The sequence below is a fragment of the Lissotriton vulgaris genome, chromosome 2_1, assembly GCF_964263255.1.
Source record: "Lissotriton vulgaris chromosome 2_1, aLisVul1.2, whole genome shotgun sequence".
Taxonomy (NCBI): domain Eukaryota; kingdom Metazoa; phylum Chordata; class Amphibia; order Caudata; family Salamandridae; genus Lissotriton; species Lissotriton vulgaris.
In genome coordinates, this window is record NC_141687.1 from 295,253,990 (window position 1) to 295,278,456 (window position 24,467).

A 24,467-nucleotide genomic window follows, 5' to 3' on the forward strand; every position below is an offset into this window, starting at 1 on the left:
TTGCTGAAAGCAGGTTTTCACAAAGTTTGGACCATCGCCGAAGGCCATCCTCAGCTTAGAGTCTTATATGTGAACTGGGGAACAGTTCGTTTTTTTGGGGTAACTGATCAAAGATGTTGACCTACATTTGATCTGTGGGGCAACTGTTCAAAATGTCAAGGTAGCTGTAATGCTACAACTTTTGTTTCCACACTTGCAAGCTTAGCAGGTCGCTTCACATATGCTAGCGATCAGTGTCACTCTTTTGGCTGATTGACTGTTCCTAATCTAGACCAAATATTCCCATTAAAAATCATCTCTATGATATTGTGGAAACCACAGTTTTTTGAAGAATTTTCCAGCTTTCCCTCTGGTACAGCGTTGGGTCAGGAAGAGTCAGGTTGAATTTAATTGGTTGCTGATTTAAAATATGCAAATTTTAAAGCAGTGTCACCAGGATCTATTAAGTATGTTTTAATGTAAATAAATGCATATGCGTGTGTATCGGTAGAATGTTATTTCGTGGAGTAACAGATATGTTTATATTTATATGTTTTTATTTCAGTTGATGATGCCGAACCGTGTCTTACTGTAAGTAAGGAGGGTTTCCCCCCTTTCTGTCTGTGTGAGCAATAAACAGTTTTATCAAGTCTATACTTTCAGGGATCATTTCTATAGTTTTTAACTGAGGAAATGTGATTGAAAGTGTTTGGTCTTCGCTAACCACGATGAAGAATTGAAGTGTTCTCTTCTGAGCGTGAAGTGAGTGAACAGTGTTGCATTTATGTAGCTGCTGTTTGCTATTGATGATCGTTCTTATTCCTTTCAAGAGGATTGGAGAAAGAGTACACAATCTGAGTGGTTAGTTACTTTATAGGGTGTAAGGAAGTCTACCCGTTCTTAATTTCTTGCTCAGTTTGTTATTTTTATAGTGTGCACTTTGGTTTATTTTTATTTAGCTGTTGAGTTCATGAATACTTAGTAGAAGCTATTGAGCTTTTTTGGACTTGTGGTTTTTGCAAGAGCTTATCTTTGAAAAGCACTTCTCACCGTCAGTTGGTATTTTGGTATGTTATTTATAAAAAAAGGTTTGTTTTTTAGAACGTGGGGAGTGAAGAGTACTTTTTAAATGGACTGTGCGTATGAGCTATTTGTAGAGCCTAGGCTGCTGCAAGGCAACTACTGCTACTCAACGATTTAACACTCTTTCAATTCGACTGTTTAAAGGAACCTCCTAATGCTAGTTAAGCCTTTTAGACTAAGAGGAAGCGTAACACCCTGGTCACAGGTTATACAACTTACAAGGCTGCGGTGGATCTTAGACTGCTGAGGATAAAAAACTCCTCCTTTGGTATTTGCTAAAGTTTTCACAGGAATTTGTGGAGTGCAAAGCAGAAGTAAAGGACTGTGTATGTTTACTTATCATTATGAAATCTAGTGTGCTCAGCACAAAAACTTGCAGCTCCCAACTAGCCCCCGTACAGCCCTTAGTACATCAAGGGCTTAATGTATTCGAACTTTGGAATTTGAAGGATCCATTGGGGAGAATGGAGTTGCAACAATAAAAAATAATGGTCAAAACGAGCCACCTGCTCCAGCAAGTACCATTTTCTTGGTTCTCCTGCTTTAACTCAGAATATTCTTAATTCATAGACTGGAATGTTGTGATATCAGAATAGACTTTCTACCTCGGGTATCACATTGATTAAATGCCCTATCCTCTCGATATAGAAGCTCAGCTTTAACTTGAGTCAAGAACTCAAACAGAGGGTATTTAAGGACCATTGTAGCCCCCTTTAGCGTTCCATTATGCTATATTCGAACACTGGAAGATTAGACCCTCATGTAGAGAATCGAAATATCAGCCGTTTGTAAATAGTAGGATAAACCCTGTGCCTTGAAACTTCTAATGGTTCGAGCCCCGACTGCCACCATTTTGGATTTCCACCGTGCTGCGACGCCTAGGAAAAGACCTAGGTGGGCTGGCGCCAGACCGTAAATTGTGGAAGTTCACGGTGTGGTGACAGGCCAGGTGAATACCCATAGACTGTTCTTCTTGGTTATGCAAGAGTCTGGGGCATTGCCCGACTGGTTTTCCAGCCATGGCCTCTTTTTACGTAAAACTTACACAGTTAAGACCTTACTGTGATAGCCTTTTAGCCTGCCGCAAGAGGCAATGGCGACCAGGAACGGTTCCCTTTCCTCTGTTTGTCCCTAGCCTTCAACTTTAGTCTATCATGCTGAATTAAAGTTTAGTTCTCTAACTAAAGACTGCAGCGGCAGGTTTTAATTATCTATCACTGATCTGCTGAGAGCTTAGCCAGGTGACAGAAAAAATGCTGTTGTGATATCTTCCTGTAACCCTTGGACAGCTTAGCATAGAGTTATAAAACTTTTTGTTCGCGATATGTTATGAAGAATCAAGATTGAAGTAGAAATTGTAAGTGGTCCGAAGGTGTTGCAGATAAGTTCTGATCTAAAAAGGAAGGTCACAGGCAGAGTTTTTTTTTAAACAACTGTCTACTGTTGACAGCTGTTCCTTTCTTCATTTAAGGATATGCTGGAAGACAGAAGTGTACACTGAAAAGTTCAATTCCGGGTTCTGATGAATATTAGGTACCAAACGTTTCCGGCAAGTATTCACTTCCCAGTGTAAAAAGTATTTTGCACAAAAAAACATAAACTATATTTTGGATACTTCTGTAGTTCCGAGAGGCTAAACGTCTAGTAGCTTTAAAAACCCGCATAAATTCAAGCTGGGTGGTAGGACAAGTTGTTGTTCATGGGAACGCTTTCCTAGATAACCAGGAATTCAGGGCGCTACTGAAAGCGATAAGTTCCGTTATCTCCTGTAGTTGCTGAAAGCAGGTTTTCACAAAGTTTGGACCATCGCCGAAGGCCATCCTCAGCTTAGAGTCTTAAATGTGAACTGGGGAACAGTTCGTTTTTTGGGGGTAACCGATCAAAGATGTTGACCTACATTTGATCTGTGGGGCAACTGTTCAAAATGTCAAGGTAGCTGTAATGCTACAACTTTTGTTTCCACACTTGCAAGCTTAGCAGGTCGCTTCACATATGCTAGCGATCAGTGTCACTCTTTTGGCTGATTGACTGTTCCTAATCTAGACCAAATATTCCCATTAAAAATCATCTCTATGATATTGTGGAAACCACAGTTTTTTGAAGAATTTTCCAGCTTTCCCTCTGGTACAGCGTTGGGTCAGGAAGAGTCAGGTTGAATTTAATTGGTTGCTGATTTAAAATATGCAAATTTTAAAGCAATGTCACCAGGATCTATTAAGTATGTTTTAATGTAAATAAATGCATATGCATGTGTATCGGTAGAATGTTATTTCGTGGAGTAACAGATATGTGTATATTTATATGTTTTTATTTCAGTTGATGATGCCGAACCGTGTCTTACTGTAAGTAAGGAGGGTTTCCCCCCTTTCTGTCTGTGTGAGCGATAAACAGTTTTATTAAGACTATACTTTGAGGGATCATTTCTATAGTTTAAACTGAGGAAATGTGATTGAAAGTGTTTGGTCTTCACTAACCACGATGAAGAATTGAAGTGTTCTCTTCTGAGCGTGAAGTGAGTGAACAGTGTTGCATTTATGTAACTGCTGTTTGCTATTGATGATAATTCTTATTCCTTTCAAGAGGATTGGAGAAAGAGTACACAATCTGAGTGGTTAGCTACTTTGTAGGGTGTAAGGAAGTCTATCCGTTCTTAATTTCTTGCTTAGTTTGTTATTTTTATAGTGTGCACTTTGGTTTATTTTTATTTAGCTGTTGAGTTCATGAATACTTAGTAGAAGCTGTTGAGCTTTTTTGGACTTGTTGTTTTTGCAAGAGCTTATCTTTGAAAAGCACTTCTCACCGTCAGTTGGTATTTTGGTATGTTATTTATAAAAAAAGGTTTGTCTTTTAGAAAGTGGGGAGTGAAGAGTACTTTTTAAACGGACTGTGCGTATGAGCTATTTGTAGAGCCTAGGCTGCTGCAAGGCAACTACTGCTACTCAACGATTTAACACTCTTTCAATTTGACTGTTTAAAGAAACCTCCTAATGCTAGTTAAGCCTTTTAGACTAAGAGGAAGCGTATCACCCTGGCCACAGGTTATACAACTTACAAGGCTGCGGTGGATCTTAGACTGCTGAGGATAAAAAACTCCTCCTTTGGTATTTGCTAAAGTTTTCACAGGAATTTGTGGAGTGCAAAGCAGAAGTAAAGGACTGTGTATGTTTACTTATCATTATGAAATCTAGTGTGCTCAGCACAAAAACTTGCAGCTCCCAACTAGCCCCCGTACAGCCCCTAGTACATCAAGGGCTTAATGTATTCGAACTTTGGAATTTGAAGGATCCATTGGGGAGAATGGAGTTGCAACAATAAAAAATAATGGTCAAAACGAGCCACCTGCTCCAGCAAGTACCATTTTCTTGGTTCTCCTGCTTTAACTCAGAATATTCTTAATTCATAGACTGGAATGTTGTGATATCAGAATAGACTTTCTACCTCAGGTATCACATTGATTAAATGCCCTATCCTCTCGATATAGAAGCTCAGCTTTAACTTGAGTCAAGAACTCAAACAGAGGGTATTTAAGGACCATTGTAGCCCCCTTTAGCGTTCCATTATGCTATATTCGAACACTGGAAGATTAGACCCTCATGTAGAGAATCGAAATATCAGCCGTTTGTAAATAGTAGGATAAACCCTGTGCCTTGAAACTTCTAATGGTTCGAGCCCCGACTGCCACCATTTTGGATTTCCACCCTGCTGCGACGCCTAGGAAAAGACCTAGGTGGGTTGGCGCCAGACCGTAAATTGTGGAAGTTCACGGTGTGGTGACAGGCCAGGTGAATACCCATAGACTGTTCTTCTTGGTTATGCAAGAGTCTGGGGCATTGCCCGACTGGTTTTCCAGCCATGGCCTCTTTTTACGTAAAACGTACACAGTTAAGACCTTACTGTGATAGCCTTTTAGCCTGCCGCAAGAGGCAATGGCGACCAGGAACGGTCCCCTTTCCTCTGTTTGTCCCTAGCCTTCAACTTTAGTCTATCATGCTGAATTAAAGTTTAGTTCTCTAACCAAAGACTGCAGCGGCAGGTTTTAATTATCTATCACTGATCTGCTGAGAGCTTAGCCAGGTGACAGAAAAAATTTTGTTGTGATATCTTCCTGTAACCCTTGGACAGCTTAGCATAGAGTTATAAAACTTTTTGTTCGCGATATGTTATGAAGAATCAAGATTGAAGTAGAAATTGTAAGTGGTCCGAAGGTGTTGCAGATAAGTTCTGATCTAAAAAGGAAGGTCACAGGCAGAGTTTTTTTTTTAAACAACTGTCTACTGTTGACAGTTGTTCCTTTCTTCATTTAAGGATATGCTGGAAGACAGAAGTGTACACTGAAAAGTTCAATTCCGGGTTCTGATGAATATTAGGTACCAAACGTTTCCGGCAAGTATTCACTTCCCAGTGTAAAAAGTATTTTGCACAAAAAAACAAACTATATTTTGGATACTTCTGTAGTTCCGAGAGGCTAAACGTCTAGTAGCTTTAAAAACCCGCATAAATTCAAGCTGGGTGGTAGGACAAGTTGTTTTTCATGTGAACGCTTTCCTAGATAACCAGGAATTCAGGGCGCTACTGAAAGCGATAGGTTCCGTTATCTCCTGTAGTTGCTGAAAGCAGGTTTTCACAAAGTTTGGACCATCGCCGAAGGCCATCCTCAGCTTAGAGTCTTATATGTGAACTGGGGAACAGTTCGTTTTTTTGGGGTAACCGATCAAAGATGTTGACCTACATTTGATCTGTGGGGCAACTGTTCAAAATGTCAAGGTAGCTGTAATGCTACAACTTTTGTTTCCACACTTGCAAGCTTAGCAGAACGCTTCACATATGCTAGCGATCAGTGTCACTCTTTTGGCTGATTGACTGTTCCTAATCTAGACCAAATATTCTCATTAAAAATCATCTCTATGATATTGTGGAAACCACAGTTTTTTGAAGAATTTTCCAGCTTTCCCTCTGGTACAGCGTTGGGTCAGGAAGAGTCAGGTTGAATTTAATTGGTTGCTGATTTAAAATATGCAAATTTTAAAGCAGTGTCACCAGGATCTATTAAGTATGTTTTAATGTAAATAAATGCATATGCGTGTGTATCGGTAGAATGTTATTTCGTGGAGTAACAGATATGTGTATATTTATATGTTTTTATTTCAGTTGATGATGCCGAACCGTGTCTTACTGTAAGTAAGGAGGGTTTCCCCCCTTTCTGTCTGTGTGAGCGATAAACAGTTTTATTAAGACTATACTTTCAGGGATCATTTCTATAGTTTTTAACTGAGGAAATGTGATTGAAAGTGTTTGGTCTTCGCTAACCACGATGAAGAATTGAAGTGTTCTCTTCTGAGCGTGAAGTGAGTGAACAGTGTTGCATTTATGTAGCTGCTGTTTGCTATTGATGATCTTTCTTATTCCTTTCAAGAGGATTGGAGAAAGAGTACACAATCTGAGTGGTTAGCTACTTTATAGGGTGTAAGGAAGTCTATCCGTTCTTAATTTCTTGCTTAGTTTGTTATTTTTATAGTGTGCACTTTGGTTTATTTTTATTTAGCTGTTGAGTTCATGAATACTTAGTAGAAGCTGTTGAGCTTTTTTGGACTTGTGGTTTTTGCAAGAGCTTATCTTTGAAAAGCACTTCTCACCGTCAGTTGGTATTTTGGTATGTTATTTATAAAAAAAGGTTTGTTTTTTAGAAAGTGGGGAGTGAAGAGTACTTTTTAAACGGACTGTGCGTATGAGCTATTTGTAGAGCCTAGGCTGCTGCAAGGCAACTACTGCTACTCAACGATTTAACACTCTTTCAATTCGACTGTTTAAAGAAACCTCCTAATGCTAGTTAAGCCTTTTAGACTAAGAGGAAGCGTATCACCCTGGCCACAGGTTATACAACTTACAAGGCTGCGGTGGATCTTAGACTGCTGAGGATAAAAAACTCCTCCTTTGGTATTTGCTAAAGTTTTCACAGGAATTTGTGGAGTGCAAAGCAGAAGTAAAGGACTGTGTATGTTTACTTATCATTATGAAATCTAGTGTGCTCAGCACAAAAACCTGCAGCTCCCAACTAGCCCCCTAACAGCCCCTACTACATCAAGGGCTTAATGTATTCGAACTTTGGAATTTGAAGGATCCATTGGGGAGAATGGAGTTGCAACAATAAAAAATAATGGTCAAAACGAGCCACCTGCTCCAGCAAGTACCATTTTCTTGGTTCTCCTGCTTTAACTCAGAATATTCTTAATTCATAGACTGTAATGTTGTGATATCAGAATAGACTTTCTACCTCGGGTATCACATTGATTAAATGCCCTATCCTGTCGATATAGAAGCTCAGCTTTAACTTGAGTCAAGAACTCAAACAGAGGGTATTTAAGGACCATTGTAGCCCCCTTTAGCGTTCCATTATGCTATATTCGAACACTGGAAGATTAGACCCTCATGTAGAGAATCGAAATATCAGCCGTTTGTAAATAGTAGGATAAACCTGTGCCTTGAAACTTCTAATGGTTCGAGCCCCGACTGCCACCATTTTGGATTTCCACCCTGCTGCGACGCCTAGGAAAAGACCTAGGTGGGCTGGCGCCAGACCGTAAATTGTGGAAGTTCACGGTGTGGTGACAGGCCAGGTGAATACCCATAGACTGTTCTTCTTGGTTATGCAAGAGTCTGGGGCATTGCCCGACTGGTTTTCCAGCCATGGCCTCTTTTTACGTAAAACTTACACAGTTAAGACCTTACTGTGATAGCCTTTTAGCCTGCCGCAAGAGGCAATGGCGACCAGGAACGGTTCCCTTTCCTCTGTTTGTCCCTAGCCTTCAACTTTAGTCTATCATGCTGAATTAAAGTTTAGTTCTCTAACTAAAGACTGCAGCGGCAGGTTTTAATTATCTATCACTGATCTGCTGAGAGCTTAGCCAGGTGACAGAAAAAATGCTGTTGTGATATCTTCCTGTAACCCTTGGACAGCTTAGCATAGAGTTATAAAACTTTTTGTTCGCGATATGTTATGAAGAATCAAGATTGAAGTAGAAATTGTAAGTGGTCCGAAGGTGTTGCAGATAAGTTCTGATCTAAAAAGGAAGGTCACAGGCAGAGTTTTTTTTTAAACAACTGTCTACTGTTGACAGCTGTTCCTTTCTTCATTTAAGGATATGCTGGAAGACAGAAGTGTACACTGAAAAGTTCAATTCCGGGTTCTGATGAATATTAGGTACCAAACGTTTCCGGCAAGTATTCACTTCCCAGTGTAAAAAGTATTTTGCACAAAAAAACATAAACTATATTTTGGATACTTCTGTAGTTCCGAGAGGCTAAACGTCTAGTAGCTTTAAAAACCCGCATAAATTCAAGCTGGGTGGTAGGACAAGTTGTTGTTCATGGGAACGCTTTCCTAGATAACCAGGAATTCAGGGCGCTACTGAAAGCGATAAGTTCCGTTATCTCCTGTAGTTGCTGAAAGCAGGTTTTCACAAAGTTTGGACCATCGCCGAAGGCCATCCTCAGCTTAGAGTCTTAAATGTGAACTGGGGAACAGTTCGTTTTTTGGGGGTAACCGATCAAAGATGTTGACCTACATTTGATCTGTGGGGCAACTGTTCAAAATGTCAAGGTAGCTGTAATGCTACAACTTTTGTTTCCACACTTGCAAGCTTAGCAGGTCGCTTCACATATGCTAGCGATCAGTGTCACTCTTTTGGCTGATTGACTGTTCCTAATCTAGACCAAATATTCCCATTAAAAATCATCTCTATGATATTGTGGAAACCACAGTTTTTTGAAGAATTTTCCAGCTTTCCCTCTGGTACAGCGTTGGGTCAGGAAGAGTCAGGTTGAATTTAATTGGTTGCTGATTTAAAATATGCAAATTTTAAAGCAATGTCACCAGGATCTATTAAGTATGTTTTAATGTAAATAAATGCATATGCATGTGTATCGGTAGAATGTTATTTCGTGGAGTAACAGATATGTGTATATTTATATGTTTTTATTTCAGTTGATGATGCCGAACCGTGTCTTACTGTAAGTAAGGAGGGTTTCCCCCCTTTCTGTCTGTGTGAGCGATAAACAGTTTTATTAAGACTATACTTTGAGGGATCATTTCTATAGTTTAAACTGAGGAAATGTGATTGAAAGTGTTTGGTCTTCACTAACCACGATGAAGAATTGAAGTGTTCTCTTCTGAGCGTGAAGTGAGTGAACAGTGTTGCATTTATGTAACTGCTGTTTGCTATTGATGATAATTCTTATTCCTTTCAAGAGGATTGGAGAAAGAGTACACAATCTGAGTGGTTAGCTACTTTGTAGGGTGTAAGGAAGTCTATCCGTTCTTAATTTCTTGCTTAGTTTGTTATTTTTATAGTGTGCACTTTGGTTTATTTTTATTTAGCTGTTGAGTTCATGAATACTTAGTAGAAGCTGTTGAGCTTTTTTGGACTTGTTGTTTTTGCAAGAGCTTATCTTTGAAAAGCACTTCTCACCGTCAGTTGGTATTTTGGTATGTTATTTATAAAAAAAGGTTTGTCTTTTAGAAAGTGGGGAGTGAAGAGTACTTTTTAAACGGACTGTGCGTATGAGCTATTTGTAGAGCCTAGGCTGCTGCAAGGCAACTACTGCTACTCAACGATTTAACACTCTTTCAATTTGACTGTTTAAAGAAACCTCCTAATGCTAGTTAAGCCTTTTAGACTAAGAGGAAGCGTATCACCCTGGCCACAGGTTATACAACTTACAAGGCTGCGGTGGATCTTAGACTGCTGAGGATAAAAAACTCCTCCTTTGGTATTTGCTAAAGTTTTCACAGGAATTTGTGGAGTGCAAAGCAGAAGTAAAGGACTGTGTATGTTTACTTATCATTATGAAATCTAGTGTGCTCAGCACAAAAACTTGCAGCTCCCAACTAGCCCCCGTACAGCCCCTAGTACATCAAGGGCTTAATGTATTCGAACTTTGGAATTTGAAGGATCCATTGGGGAGAATGGAGTTGCAACAATAAAAAATAATGGTCAAAACGAGCCACCTGCTCCAGCAAGTACCATTTTCTTGGTTCTCCTGCTTTAACTCAGAATATTCTTAATTCATAGACTGGAATGTTGTGATATCAGAATAGACTTTCTACCTCAGGTATCACATTGATTAAATGCCCTATCCTCTCGATATAGAAGCTCAGCTTTAACTTGAGTCAAGAACTCAAACAGAGGGTATTTAAGGACCATTGTAGCCCCCTTTAGCGTTCCATTATGCTATATTCGAACACTGGAAGATTAGACCCTCATGTAGAGAATCGAAATATCAGCCGTTTGTAAATAGTAGGATAAACCCTGTGCCTTGAAACTTCTAATGGTTCGAGCCCCGACTGCCACCATTTTGGATTTCCACCCTGCTGCGACGCCTAGGAAAAGACCTAGGTGGGTTGGCGCCAGACCGTAAATTGTGGAAGTTCACGGTGTGGTGACAGGCCAGGTGAATACCCATAGACTGTTCTTCTTGGTTATGCAAGAGTCTGGGGCATTGCCCGACTGGTTTTCCAGCCATGGCCTCTTTTTACGTAAAACGTACACAGTTAAGACCTTACTGTGATAGCCTTTTAGCCTGCCGCAAGAGGCAATGGCGACCAGGAACGGTCCCCTTTCCTCTGTTTGTCCCTAGCCTTCAACTTTAGTCTATCATGCTGAATTAAAGTTTAGTTCTCTAACCAAAGACTGCAGCGGCAGGTTTTAATTATCTATCACTGATCTGCTGAGAGCTTAGCCAGGTGACAGAAAAAATTTTGTTGTGATATCTTCCTGTAACCCTTGGACAGCTTAGCATAGAGTTATAAAACTTTTTGTTCGCGATATGTTATGAAGAATCAAGATTGAAGTAGAAATTGTAAGTGGTCCGAAGGTGTTGCAGATAAGTTCTGATCTAAAAAGGAAGGTCACAGGCAGAGTTTTTTTTTTAAACAACTGTCTACTGTTGACAGTTGTTCCTTTCTTCATTTAAGGATATGCTGGAAGACAGAAGTGTACACTGAAAAGTTCAATTCCGGGTTCTGATGAATATTAGGTACCAAACGTTTCCGGCAAGTATTCACTTCCCAGTGTAAAAAGTATTTTGCACAAAAAAACAAACTATATTTTGGATACTTCTGTAGTTCCGAGAGGCTAAACGTCTAGTAGCTTTAAAAACCCGCATAAATTCAAGCTGGGTGGTAGGACAAGTTGTTTTTCATGTGAACGCTTTCCTAGATAACCAGGAATTCAGGGCGCTACTGAAAGCGATAGGTTCCGTTATCTCCTGTAGTTGCTGAAAGCAGGTTTTCACAAAGTTTGGACCATCGCCGAAGGCCATCCTCAGCTTAGAGTCTTATATGTGAACTGGGGAACAGTTCGTTTTTTTGGGGTAACCGATCAAAGATGTTGACCTACATTTGATCTGTGGGGCAACTGTTCAAAATGTCAAGGTAGCTGTAATGCTACAACTTTTGTTTCCACACTTGCAAGCTTAGCAGAACGCTTCACATATGCTAGCGATCAGTGTCACTCTTTTGGCTGATTGACTGTTCCTAATCTAGACCAAATATTCTCATTAAAAATCATCTCTATGATATTGTGGAAACCACAGTTTTTTGAAGAATTTTCCAGCTTTCCCTCTGGTACAGCGTTGGGTCAGGAAGAGTCAGGTTGAATTTAATTGGTTGCTGATTTAAAATATGCAAATTTTAAAGCAGTGTCACCAGGATCTATTAAGTATGTTTTAATGTAAATAAATGCATATGCGTGTGTATCGGTAGAATGTTATTTCGTGGAGTAACAGATATGTGTATATTTATATGTTTTTATTTCAGTTGATGATGCCGAACCGTGTCTTACTGTAAGTAAGGAGGGTTTCCCCCCTTTCTGTCTGTGTGAGCGATAAACAGTTTTATTAAGACTATACTTTCAGGGATCATTTCTATAGTTTTTAACTGAGGAAATGTGATTGAAAGTGTTTGGTCTTCGCTAACCACGATGAAGAATTGAAGTGTTCTCTTCTGAGCGTGAAGTGAGTGAACAGTGTTGCATTTATGTAGCTGCTGTTTGCTATTGATGATCTTTCTTATTCCTTTCAAGAGGATTGGAGAAAGAGTACACAATCTGAGTGGTTAGCTACTTTATAGGGTGTAAGGAAGTCTATCCGTTCTTAATTTCTTGCTTAGTTTGTTATTTTTATAGTGTGCACTTTGGTTTATTTTTATTTAGCTGTTGAGTTCATGAATACTTAGTAGAAGCTGTTGAGCTTTTTTGGACTTGTGGTTTTTGCAAGAGCTTATCTTTGAAAAGCACTTCTCACCGTCAGTTGGTATTTTGGTATGTTATTTATAAAAAAAGGTTTGTTTTTTAGAAAGTGGGGAGTGAAGAGTACTTTTTAAACGGACTGTGCGTATGAGCTATTTGTAGAGCCTAGGCTGCTGCAAGGCAACTACTGCTACTCAACGATTTAACACTCTTTCAATTCGACTGTTTAAAGAAACCTCCTAATGCTAGTTAAGCCTTTTAGACTAAGAGGAAGCGTATCACCCTGGCCACAGGTTATACAACTTACAAGGCTGCGGTGGATCTTAGACTGCTGAGGATAAAAAACTCCTCCTTTGGTATTTGCTAAAGTTTTCACAGGAATTTGTGGAGTGCAAAGCAGAAGTAAAGGACTGTGTATGTTTACTTATCATTATGAAATCTAGTGTGCTCAGCACAAAAACCTGCAGCTCCCAACTAGCCCCCTAACAGCCCCTACTACATCAAGGGCTTAATGTATTCGAACTTTGGAATTTGAAGGATCCATTGGGGAGAATGGAGTTGCAACAATAAAAAATAATGGTCAAAACGAGCCACCTGCTCCAGCAAGTACCATTTTCTTGGTTCTCCTGCTTTAACTCAGAATATTCTTAATTCATAGACTGTAATGTTGTGATATCAGAATAGACTTTCTACCTCGGGTATCACATTGATTAAATGCCCTATCCTGTCGATATAGAAGCTCAGCTTTAACTTGAGTCAAGAACTCAAACAGAGGGTATTTAAGGACCATTGTAGCCCCCTTTAGCGTTCCATTATGCTATATTCGAACACTGGAAGATTAGACCCTCATGTAGAGAATCGAAATATCAGCCGTTTGTAAATAGTAGGATAAACCTGTGCCTTGAAACTTCTAATGGTTCGAGCCCCGACTGCCACCATTTTGGATTTCCACCCTGCTGCGACGCCTAGGAAAAGACCTAGGTGGGCTGGCGCCAGACCGTAAATTGTGGAAGTTCACGGTGTGGTGACAGGCCAGGTGAATACCCATAGACTGTTCTTCTTGGTTATGCAAGAGTCTGGGGCATTGCCCGACTGGTTTTCCAGCCATGGCCTCTTTTTACGTAAAACTTACACAGTTAAGACCTTACTGTGATAGCCTTTTAGCCTGCCGCAAGAGGCAATGGCGACCAGGAACGGTCCCCTTTCCTCTGTTTGTCCCTAGCCTTCAACTTTAGTCTATCATGCTGAATTAAAGTTTAGTTCTCTAACCAAAGACTGCAGCGGCAGGTTTTAATTATCTATCACTGATCTGCTGAGAGCTTAGCCAGGTGACAGAAAAAATGTTGTTGTGATATCTTCCTGTAACCCTTGGACAGCTTAGCATAGAGTTATAAAACTTTTTGTTCGCGATATGTTATGAAGAATCAAGATTGAAGTAGAAATTGTAAGTGGTCCGAAGGTGTTGCAGATAAGTTCTGATCTAAAAAGGAAGGTCACAGGCAGAGTTTTTTTTTTTAAACAACTGTCTACTGTTGACAGTTGTTCCTTTCTTCATTTAAGGATATGCTGGAAGACAGAAGTGTACACTGAAAAGTTCAATTCCGGGTTCTGATGAATATTAGGTACCAAACGTTTCCGGCAAGTATTCACTTCCCAGTGTAAAAAGTATTTTGCACAAAAAAACAAACTATATTTTGGATACTTCTGTAGTTCCGAGAGGCTAAACGTCTAGTAGCTTTAAAAACCCGCATAAATTCAAGCTGGGTGGTAGGACAAGTTGTTGTTCATTTGAACGCTTTCCTAGATAACCAGGAATTCAGGGCGCTACTGAAAGCGATAGGTTCCGTTATCTCCTGTAGTTGCTGAAAGCAGGTTTTCACAAAGTTTGGACCATCGCCGAAGGCCATCCTCAGCTTAGAGTCTTATATGTGAACTGGGGAACAGTTCGTTTTTTTGGGGTAACCGATCAAAGATGTTGACCTACATTTGATCTGTGGGGCAACTGTTCAAAATGTCAAGGTAGCTGTAATGCTACAACTTTTGTTTCCACACTTGCAAGCTTAGCAGGTCGCTTCACATATGCTAGCGATCAGTGTCACTCTTTTGGCTGATTGACTGTTCCTAATCTAGACCAAATATTCCCATTAAAAATCATCTCTATGATATTGTGGAAACCACAGTTTTTTGAAGAATTTTCCAGCTTTCCCTCTGGTACAGCGTTGGGTCAGGAAGAGTCAGGTTGAATTTAATTGGTTGCTGATTTAAAATATGCAAATTTTAAAGCAGTGTCACCAGGATCTATTAAGTATGTTTTAATGTAAATAAATGCATATGCGTGTGTATCGGTAGAATGTTATTTCGTGGAGTAACAGATATGTGTATATTTATATGTTTTTATTTCAGTTGATGATGCCGAACCGTGTCTTACTGTAAGTAAGGAGGGTTTCCCCCCTTTCTGTCTGTGTGAGCGATAAACAGTTTTATTAAGACTATACTTTAAGACTATACTTTCAGGGATCATTTCTATAGTTTTTAACTGAGGAAATGTGATTGAAAGTGTTTGGTCTTCGCTAACCACGATGAAGAATTGAAGTGTTCTCTTCTGAGCTTGAAGTGAGTGAACAGTGTTGCATTTATGTAACTGCTGTTTGCTATTGATGATCGTTCTTATTCCTTTCAAGAGGATTGGAGAAAGAGTACACAATCTGAGTGGTTAGCTACTTTATAGGGTGTAAGGAAGTCTATCCGTTCTTAATTTCTTGCTTAGTTTGTTATTTTTATAGTGTGCACTTTGGTTTAATTTTATTTAGCTGTTGAGTTCATGAATACTTAGTAGAAGCTGTTGAGCTTTTTTGGACTTGTTGTTTTTGCAAGAGCTTATCTTTGAAAAGCACTTCTCACCGTCAGTTGGTATTTTGGTATGTTATTTATAAAAAAAGGTTTGTCTTTTAGAAAGTGGGGAGTGAAGAGTACTTTTTAAACGGACTGTGCGTATGAGCTATTTGTAGAGCCTAGGCTGCTGCAAGGCAACTACTGCTACTCAACGATTTAACACTCTTTCAATTCGACTGTTTAAAGAAACCTCCTAATGCTAGTTAAGCCTTTTAGACTAAGAGGAAGCGTATCACCCTGGCCACAGGTTATACAACTTACAAGGCTGCGGTGGATCTTAGACTGCTGAGGATAAAAAACTCCTCCTTTGGTATTTGCTAAAGTTTTCACAGGAATTTGTGGAGTGCAAAGCAGAAGTAAAGGACTGTGTATGTTTACTTATCATTATGAAATCTAGTGTGCTCAGCACAAAAACTTGCAGCTCCCAACTAGCCCCCGTACAGCCCCTACTACATCAAGGGCTTAATGTATTCGAACTTTGGAATTTGAAGGATCCATTGGGGAGAATGGAGTTGCAACAATAAAAAATAATGGTCAAAACGAGCCACCTGCTCCAGCAAGTACCATTTTCTTGGTTCTCCTGCTTTAACTCAGAATATTCTTAATTCATAGACTGGAATGTTGTGATATCAGAATAGACTTTCTACCTCGGGTATCACATTGATTAAATGCCCTATCCTCTCGATATAGAAGCTCAGCTTTAACTTGAGTCAAGAACTCAAACAGAGGGTATTTAAGGACCATTGTAGCCCCCTTTAGCGTTCCATTATGCTATATTCGAACACTGGAAGATTAGACCCTCATGTAGAGAATTGAAATATCAGCCGTTTGTAAATAGTAGGATAAACCCTGTGCCTTGAAACTTCTAATGGTTCGAGCCCCGACTGCCACCATTTTGGATTTCCACCGTGCTGCGACGCCTAGGAAAAGACCTAGGTGGGCTGGCGCCAGACCGTAAATTGTGGAAGTTCACGGTGTGGTGACAGGCCAGGTGAATACCCATAGACTGTTCTTCTTGGTTATGCAAGAGTCTGGGGCATTGCCCGACTGGTTTTCCAGCCATGGCCTCTTTTTACGTAAAACTTACACAGTTAAGACCTTACTGTGATAGCCTTTTAGCCTGCCGCAAGAGGCAATGGCGACCAGGAACGGTCCCCTTTCCTCTGTTTGTCCCTAGCCTTCAACTTTAGTCTATCATGCTGAATTAAAGTTTAGTTCTCTAACTAAAGACTGCAGCGGCAGGTTTTAATTATCTATCACTGATCTGCTGAGAGCTTAGCCAGGTGACAGAAAAAATGCTGTTGTGATATCTTCCTGTAACCCTTGGACAGCTTAGCATAGAGTTATAAAACTTTTTGTTCGCGATATGTTATGAAGAATCAAGATTGAAGTAGAAATTGTAAGTGGTCCGAAGGTGTTGCAGATAAGTTCTGATCTAAAAAGGAAGGTCACAGGCAGAGTTTTTTTTTTAAACAACTGTCTACTGTTGACAGCTGTTCCTTTCTTCATTTAAGGATATGCTGGAAGACAGAAGTGTACACTGAAAAGTTCAATTCCGGGTTCTGATGAATATTAGGTACCAAACGTTTCCGGCAAGTATTCACTTCCCAGTGTAAAAAGTATTTTGCACAAAAAAACATAAACTATATTTTGGATACTTCTGTAGTTCCGAGAGGCTAAACGTCTAGTAGCTTTAAAAACCCGCATAAATTCAAGCTGGGTGGTAGGACAAGTTGTTGTTCATGTGAACGCTTTCCTAGATAACCAGGAATTCAGGGCGCTACTGAAAGCGATAGGTTCCGTTATCTCCTGTAGTTGCTGAAAGCAGGTTTTCACAAAGTTTGGACCATCGCCGAAGGCCATCCTCAGCTTAGAGTCTTATATGTGAACTGGGGAACAGTTCGTTTTTTTGGGGTAACCGATCAAAGATGTTGACCTACATTTGATCTGTGGGGCAACTGTTCAAAATGTCAAGGTAGCTGTAATGCTACAACTTTTGTTTCCACACTTGCAAGCTTAGCAGGTCGCTTCACATATGCTAGCGATCAGTGTCACTCTTTTGGCTGATTGACTGTTCCTAATCTAGACCAAATATTCCCATTAAAAATCATCTCTATGATATTGTGGAAACCACAGTTTTTTTAAGAATTTTCCAGCTTTCCCTCTGGTACAGCGTTGGGTCAGGAAGAGTCAGGTTGAATTTAATTGGTTGCTGATTTAAAATATGCAAATTTTAAAGCAGTGTCACCAGGATCTATTAAGTATGTTTTAATGTAAATAAATGCATATGCGTGTGTATCGGTAGAATGTTATTTCGTGGAGTAACAGATATGTGTATATTTATATGTTTTTATTTCAGTTGATGATGCCGAACCGTGTCTTACTGTAAGTAAGGAGGGTTTCCCCCCTTTCTGTCTGTGTGAGCGATAAACAGTTTTATTAAGACTATACTTTCAGGGATTATTTCTATAGTTTTTAACTGAGGAAATGTGATTGAAAGTGTTTGGTCTTCGCTAACCACGATGAAGAATTGAAGTGTTCTCTTCTGAGCGTGAAGTGAGTGAACAGTGTTGCATTTATGTAACTGCTGTTTGCTATTGATGATCGTTCTTATTCCTTTCAAGAGGATTGGAGAAAGAGTACACAATCTGAGTGGTTAGCTACTTTATAGGGTGTAAGGAAGTCTATCCGTTCTTAATTTCTTGCTTAGTTTGTTATTTTTATAGTGTGCACTTTGGTTTATTTTTATTTAGCTGTTGAGTTCATGAATACTTAGTAGAAGCTGTTGAGCTTTTTTGGACTTGTGGTTTTTGCAAGAGCTTATCTTTGAAAAGCACTTCTCACCGTCAGTTGGTATTTTGGTATGTTATTTATAAAAAAAGGTTTGTCTTTTAGAAAGTGGGGAGTGAAGAGTACTTTTTAAACGGACTGTGCGTATGAGCTATTTGTAGAGCCTAGGCTGCTGCAAGGCAACTACTGCTACTCAACGATTTAACACTCTTTCAATTCGACTGTTTAAAGAAACCTCCTAATGCTAGTTAAGCCTTTTAGACTAAGAGGAAGCGTATCACCCTGGCCACAGGTTATACAACTTACAAGGCTGCGGTGGATCTTAGACTGCTGAGGATAAAAAACTCCTCCTTTGGTATTTGCTAAAGTTTTCACAGGAATTTGTGGAGTGCAAAGCAGAAGTAAAGGACTGTGTATGTTTACTTATCATTATGAAATCTAGTGTGCTCAGCACAAAAACTTGCAGCTCCCAACTAGCCCCCGTACAGCCCCTAGTACATCAAGGGCTTAATGTATTCGAACTTTGGAATTTGAAGGATCCATTGGGGAGAATGGAGTTGCAACAATAAAAAATAATGGTCAAAACGAGCCACCTGCTCCAGCAAGTACCATTTTCTTGGTTCTCCTGCTTTAACTCAGAATATTCTTAATTCATAGACTGGAATGTTGTGATATCAGAATAGACTTTCTACCTCGGGTATCACATTGATTAAATGCCCTATTTTCTCGATATAGAAGCTCAGCTTTAACTTGAGTCAAGAACTCAAACAGAGGGTATTTAAGGACCACTGTAGCCCCCTTTAGCGTTCCATTATGCTATATTCGAACACTGGAAGATTAGACCCTCATGTAGAGAATCGAAATATCAGCCGTTTGTAAATAGTAGGATAAACCCTGTGCCTTGAAACTTCTAATGGTTCGAGCCCCGACTGCCACCATTTTGGATTTCCACCGTGCTGCGACGCCTAGGAAAAGACCTAGGTGGGCTGGCGCCAGACCGTAAATTGTGGAAGTTCACGGTGTGGTGACAGGCCAGGTGAATACCCATAGACTGTTCTTCTTGGTTATGCAAGAGTCTGGGGCATTGCCCGACTGGTTTTCCAGCCATGGCCTCTTTTTACGTAAAACTTACACAGTTAAGACCTTACTGTGATAGCCTTTTAGCCTGCCGCAAGAGGCAATGGCGACCAGGAACGGTCCCCTTTCCTCTGTTTGTCCCTAGCCTTCAACTTTAGTCTATCATGCTGAATTAAAGTTTAGTTCTCTAACCAAAGACTGCAGCGGCAGGTTTTAATTATCTATCACTGATCTGCTGAGAGCTTAGCCAGCTGACAGAAAAAATGCTGTTGTGATATCTTCCTGTAACCCTTGGACAGCTTAGCATAGAGTTATAAAACTTTTTGTCACGATATGTTATGAAGAATCAAGATTGAAGTAGAAATTGTAAGTGGTCCGAAGGTGTTGCAGATAAGTTCTGATCTAAAAAGGAAGGTCACAGGCAGAGGTTTTTTTTTAAACAACTGTCTACTGTTGACAGCTGTTCCTTTCTTCATTTAAGGATATGCTGGAAGACAGAAGTGTACACTGAAAAGTTCAATTCCGGGTTCTGATGAATATTAGGTACCAAACGTTTCCGGCAAGTATTCACTTCCCAGTGTAAAAAGTATTTTGCACAAAAAAACATAAACTATATTTTGGATACTTCTGTAGTTCCGAGAGGCTAAACGTCTAGTAGCTTTAAAAACCCGCATAAATTCAAGCTGGGTGGTAGGACAAGTTGTTGTTCATGTGAACGCTTTCCTAGATAACCAGGAATTCAGGGCGCTACTGAAAGCGATAGGTTCCGTTATCTCCTGTAGTTGCTGAAAGCAGGTTTTCACAAAGTTTGGACCATCCCCGAAGGCCATCCTCAGCTTAGAGTCTTATATGTGAACTGGGGAACAGTTCGTTATTTTGGGGTAACCGATCAAAGATGTTGACCTACATTTGATCTGTGGGGCAACTGTTCAAAATGTCAAGGTAGCTGTAATGCTACAACTTTTGTTTCCACACTTGCAAGCTTAGCAGGTCGCTTCACATATGCTAGCGATCAGTGTCACTCTTTTGGCTGATTGACTGTTCCTAATCTAGACCAAATATTCCCATTAAAAATCATCTCTATGATATTGTGGAAACCACAGTTTTTTGAAGAATTTTCCAGCTTTCCCTCTGGTACAGCGTTGGGTCAGGAAGAGTCAGGTTGAATTTAATTGGTTGCTGATTTAAAATATGCAAATTTTAAAGCAGTGTCACCAGGATCTATTAAGTATGTTTTAATGTAAATAAATGCATATGCGTGTGTATCGGTAGAATGTTATTTCGTGGAGTAACAGATATGTTTATATTTATATGTGTTTATTTCAGTTGATGATGCCGAACCGTGTCTTACTGTAAGTAAGGAGGGTTTCCCCCCTTTCTGTCTGTGTGAGCGATAAACAGTTTTATTAAGACTATATTTTCAGGGATCATTTCTATAGTTTTTAACTGAGGAAATGTGATTGAAAGTGTTTGGTCTTCGCTAACCACGATGAAGAATTGAAGTGTTCTCTTCTGAGCGTGAAGTGAGTGAACAGTGTTGCATTTATGTAGCTGCTGTTTGCTATTGATGATCGTTCTTATTCCTTTCAAGAGGATTGGAGAAAGAGTACACAATCTGAGTGGTTAGCTACTTTATAGGGTGTAAGGAAGTCTACCCATTCTTAATTTCTTGCTTAGTTTGTTATTTTTATAGTGTGCACTTTGGTTTATTTTTATTTAGCTGTTGAGTTCATGAATACTTAGTAGAAGCTATTGAGCTTTTTTGGACTTGTGGTTTTTGCAAGAGCTTATCTTTGAAAAGCACTTCTCACCGTCAGTTGGTATTTTGGTATGTTATTTATAAAAAAAGGTTTGTTTTTTAGAACGTGGGGAGTGAAGAGTACTTTTTAAATGGACTGTGCGTATGAGCTATTTGTAGAGCCTAGGCTGCTGCAAGGCAACTACTGCTACTCAACGATTTAACACTCTTTCAATTCGACTGTTTAAAGGAACCTCCTAATGCTAGTTAAGCCTTTTAGACTAAGAGGAAGCGTAACACCCTGGTCACAGGTTATACAACTTACAAGGCTGCGGTGGATCTTAGACTGCTGAGGATAAAAAACTCCTCCTTTGGTATTTGCTAAAGTTTTCACAGGAATTTGTGGAGTGCAAAGCAGAAGTAAAGGACTGTGTATGTTTACTTATCATTATGAAATCTAGTGTGCTCAGCACAAAAACTTGCAGCTCCCAACTAGCCCCCGTACAGCCCTTAGTACATCAAGGGCTTAATGTATTCGAACTTTGGAATTTGAAGGATCCATTGGGGAGAATGGAGTTGCAACAATAAAAAATAATGGTCAAAACGAGCCACCTGCTCCAGCAAGTACCATTTTCTTGGTTCTCCTGCTTTAACTCAGAATATTCTTAATTCATAGACTGGAATGTTGTGATATCAGAATAGACTTTCTACCTCGGGTATCACATTGATTAAATGCCCTATCCTCTCGATATAGAAGCTCAGCTTTAACTTGAGTCAAGAACTCAAACAGAGGGTATTTAAGGACCATTGTAGCCCCCTTTAGCGTTCCATTATGCTATATTCGAACACTGGAAGATTAGACCCTCATGTAGAGAATCGAAATATCAGCCGTTTGTAAATAGTAGGATAAACCCTGTGCCTTGAAACTTCTAATGGTTCGAGCCCCGACTGCCACCATTTTGGATTTCCACCGTGCTGCGACGCCTAGGAAAAGACCTAGGTGGGCTGGCGCCAGACCGTAAATTGTGGAAGTTCACGGTGTGGTGACAGGCCAGGTGAATACCCATAGACTGTTCTTCTTGGTTATGCAAGAGTCTGGGGCATTGCCCGACTGGTTTTCCAGCCATGGCCTCTTTTTACGTAAAACTTACACAGTTAAGACCTTATTGTGATAGCCTTTTAGCCTGCCGCAAGAGGCAATGGCGACCAGGAACGGTCCCCTTTCCTCTGTTTGTCCCTAACCTTCAACTTTAGTCTATCATGCTGAATTAAAGTTTAGTTCGCTAACTAAAGACTGCAGCGGCAGGTTTTAATTATCTATCACTGATCTGCTGAGAGCTTAGCCAGGTGACAGAAAAAATGCTATTGTGATATCTTCCTGTAACCCTTGGACAGCTTAGCATAGAGTTATAAAACTTTTTGTTCGCGATATGTTATGAAGAATCAAGATTGAAGTAGAAATTGTAAGTGGTCCGAAGATGTTGCAGATAAGTTCTGATCTAAAAAGGAAGGTCACAGGCAGAGTTTTTTTTTAAACAACTGTCTACTGTTGACAGCTGTTCCTTTCTTCATTTAAGGATATGCTGGAAGACAGAAGTGTACACTGAAAAGTTCAATTCCGGGTTCTGATGAATATTAGGTACCAAACGTTTCCGGCAAGTATTCACTTCCCAGTGTAAAAAGTATTTTGCACAAAAAAACATAAACTATATTTTGGATACTTCTGTAGTTCCGAGAGGCTAAACGTCTAGTAGCTTTAAAAACCCGCATAAATTCAAGCTGGGTGGTAGGACAAGTTGTTGTTCATGTGAACGCTTTCCTAGATAACCAGGAATTCAGGGCCGAACTGAAAGCGATAGGTTCCGTTATCTCCTGTAGTTGCTGAAAGCAGGTTTTCACAAAGTTTGGACCATCGCCGAAGGCCATCCTCAGCTTAGAGTTTTATATGTGAACTGGGGAACAGTTCGTCTTTTTTGGGGTAACCGATCAAAGATGTTGACCTACATTTGATCTGTGGGGCAACTGTTCAAAATGTCAAGGTAGCTGTAATGCTACAACTTTTGTTTCCACACTTGCAAGCTTAGCAGGTCGCTTCACATATGCTAGCGATCAGTGTCACTCTTTTGGCTGATTGACTGTTCCTAATCTAGACCAAATATTCCCATTAAAAATCATCTCTATGATATTGTGGAAACCACAGTTTTTTGAAGAATTTTCCAGCTTTCCCTCTGGTACAGCGTTGGGTCAGGAAGAGTCAGGTTGAATTTAATTGGTTGCTGATTTAAAATATGCAAATTTTAAAGCAGTGTCACCAGGATCTATTAAGTATGTTTTAATGTAAATAAATGCATATGCGTGTGTATCGGTAGAATGTTATTTCGTGGAGTAACAGATATGTGTATATTTATATGTTTTTATTTCAGTTGATGATGCCGAACCGTGTCTTACTGTAAGTAAGGAGGGTTTCCCCCCTTTCTGTCTGTGTGAGCGATAAACAGTTTTATTAAGACTATACTTTCAGGGATCATTTCTATAGTTTTTAACTGAGGAAATGTGATTGAAAGTGTTTGGTCTTCGCTAACCACGATGAAGAATTGAAGTGTTCTCTTCTGAGCGTGAAGTGAGTGAACAGTGTTGCATTTATGTAGCTGCTGTTTGCTATTGATGATCGTTCTTATTCCTTTCAAGAGGATTGGAGAAAGAGTACACAATCTGAGTGGTTTGCTACTTTATAGGGTGTAAGGAAGTCTATCCGTTCTTAATTTCTTGCTTAGTTTGTTATTTTTATAGTGTGCACTTTCGTTTATTTTTATTTAGCTGTTGAGTTCATGAATACTTAGTAGAAGCTGTTGAGCTTTTTTGGACCTGTGGTTTTTGCAAGAGCTTATCTTTGAAAAGCACTTCTCACCGTCAGTTGGTATTTTGGTATGTTATTTATAAAAAAAGGTTTGTTTTTTAGAAAGTGGGGAGTGAAGAGTACTTTTTAAACGGACTGTGCGTATGAGCTATTTGTAGAGCCTAGGCTGCTGCAAGGCAACTACTGCTACTCAACGATTTAACACTCTTTCAATTTGACTGTTTAAAGAAACCTCCTAATGCTAGTTAAGCCTTTTAGACTAAGAGGAAGCGTATCACCCTGGCCACAGGTTATACAACTTACAAGGCTGCGGTGGATCTTAGACTGCTGAGGATAAAAAACTCCTCCTTTGGTATTTGCTAAAGTTTTCACAGGAATTTGTGGAGTGCAAAGCAGAAGTAAAGGACTGTGTATGTTTACTTATCATTATGAAATCCAGGGGCATATTATCAAGGGGGTTTATCTCCGCTTTTTTGGCTTTAAAAGCCAAGAAAGCGGAGATAAAATTATCTCCCTATTACCAAGCTGTCGCTAACACCAGTTAGCGACAGCTAGTAGGAGATAGCGACCATCTTGGGCCCCACTTTGCATGTCAGTGATATTTATCACTAATGAGATGCAAAGTGGGCGTGCCAAGATGTTAGAGACTGAAAACAGTCGCTAACATCGCTATCTCCTATTACCAACTTTTGGAGATATTCGCGCTAAGCGGGAATATCTCCAAAAGCTAACACCTGCCCTGAGCAGTTCTTAGCCATGTTATCCAATGGGAGGTGGATAACATGGCTAAGAGCATTTGCTCGATAAT

General features: G+C 39.8%; 9 non-coding genes across 9 annotated transcripts; all 9 read left to right on the forward strand.

The window, feature by feature from the left end:
* Window positions 1-626: 626 nt before the first annotated feature.
* LOC147730097 (small nucleolar RNA U3) lies at window positions 627-842 on the forward strand. The gene has a single exon (XR_015309017.1). It is a non-coding gene; the product is annotated as a small nucleolar RNA U3 (small nucleolar RNA).
* Window positions 843-3,460: 2,618 nt separating this feature from the next.
* On the forward strand, window positions 3,461-3,675 carry LOC147730098 (small nucleolar RNA U3). Its single transcript, XR_015308787.1, has one exon. It is a non-coding gene; the product is annotated as a small nucleolar RNA U3 (small nucleolar RNA).
* Window positions 3,676-6,292: 2,617 nt separating this feature from the next.
* Window positions 6,293-6,508, forward strand: LOC147730099 (small nucleolar RNA U3). Its single transcript, XR_015309154.1, has one exon. It is a non-coding gene; the product is annotated as a small nucleolar RNA U3 (small nucleolar RNA).
* Window positions 6,509-9,125: 2,617 nt separating this feature from the next.
* LOC147730100 (small nucleolar RNA U3) lies at window positions 9,126-9,340 on the forward strand. Its single transcript, XR_015308788.1, has one exon. It is a non-coding gene; the product is annotated as a small nucleolar RNA U3 (small nucleolar RNA).
* A 2,617-nt stretch (window positions 9,341-11,957) lies between these two features.
* On the forward strand, window positions 11,958-12,173 carry LOC147730101 (small nucleolar RNA U3). The gene has a single exon (XR_015309155.1). It is a non-coding gene; the product is annotated as a small nucleolar RNA U3 (small nucleolar RNA).
* A 2,630-nt stretch (window positions 12,174-14,803) lies between these two features.
* On the forward strand, window positions 14,804-15,019 carry LOC147730102 (small nucleolar RNA U3). Its single transcript, XR_015309121.1, has one exon. It is a non-coding gene; the product is annotated as a small nucleolar RNA U3 (small nucleolar RNA).
* Window positions 15,020-17,638: 2,619 nt separating this feature from the next.
* On the forward strand, window positions 17,639-17,854 carry LOC147730103 (small nucleolar RNA U3). Its single transcript, XR_015309096.1, has one exon. It is a non-coding gene; the product is annotated as a small nucleolar RNA U3 (small nucleolar RNA).
* A 2,618-nt stretch (window positions 17,855-20,472) lies between these two features.
* Window positions 20,473-20,688, forward strand: LOC147730104 (small nucleolar RNA U3). The gene has a single exon (XR_015309139.1). It is a non-coding gene; the product is annotated as a small nucleolar RNA U3 (small nucleolar RNA).
* Window positions 20,689-23,307: 2,619 nt separating this feature from the next.
* LOC147730105 (small nucleolar RNA U3) lies at window positions 23,308-23,523 on the forward strand. Its single transcript, XR_015309026.1, has one exon. It is a non-coding gene; the product is annotated as a small nucleolar RNA U3 (small nucleolar RNA).
* Window positions 23,524-24,467: the final 944 nt, after the last annotated feature.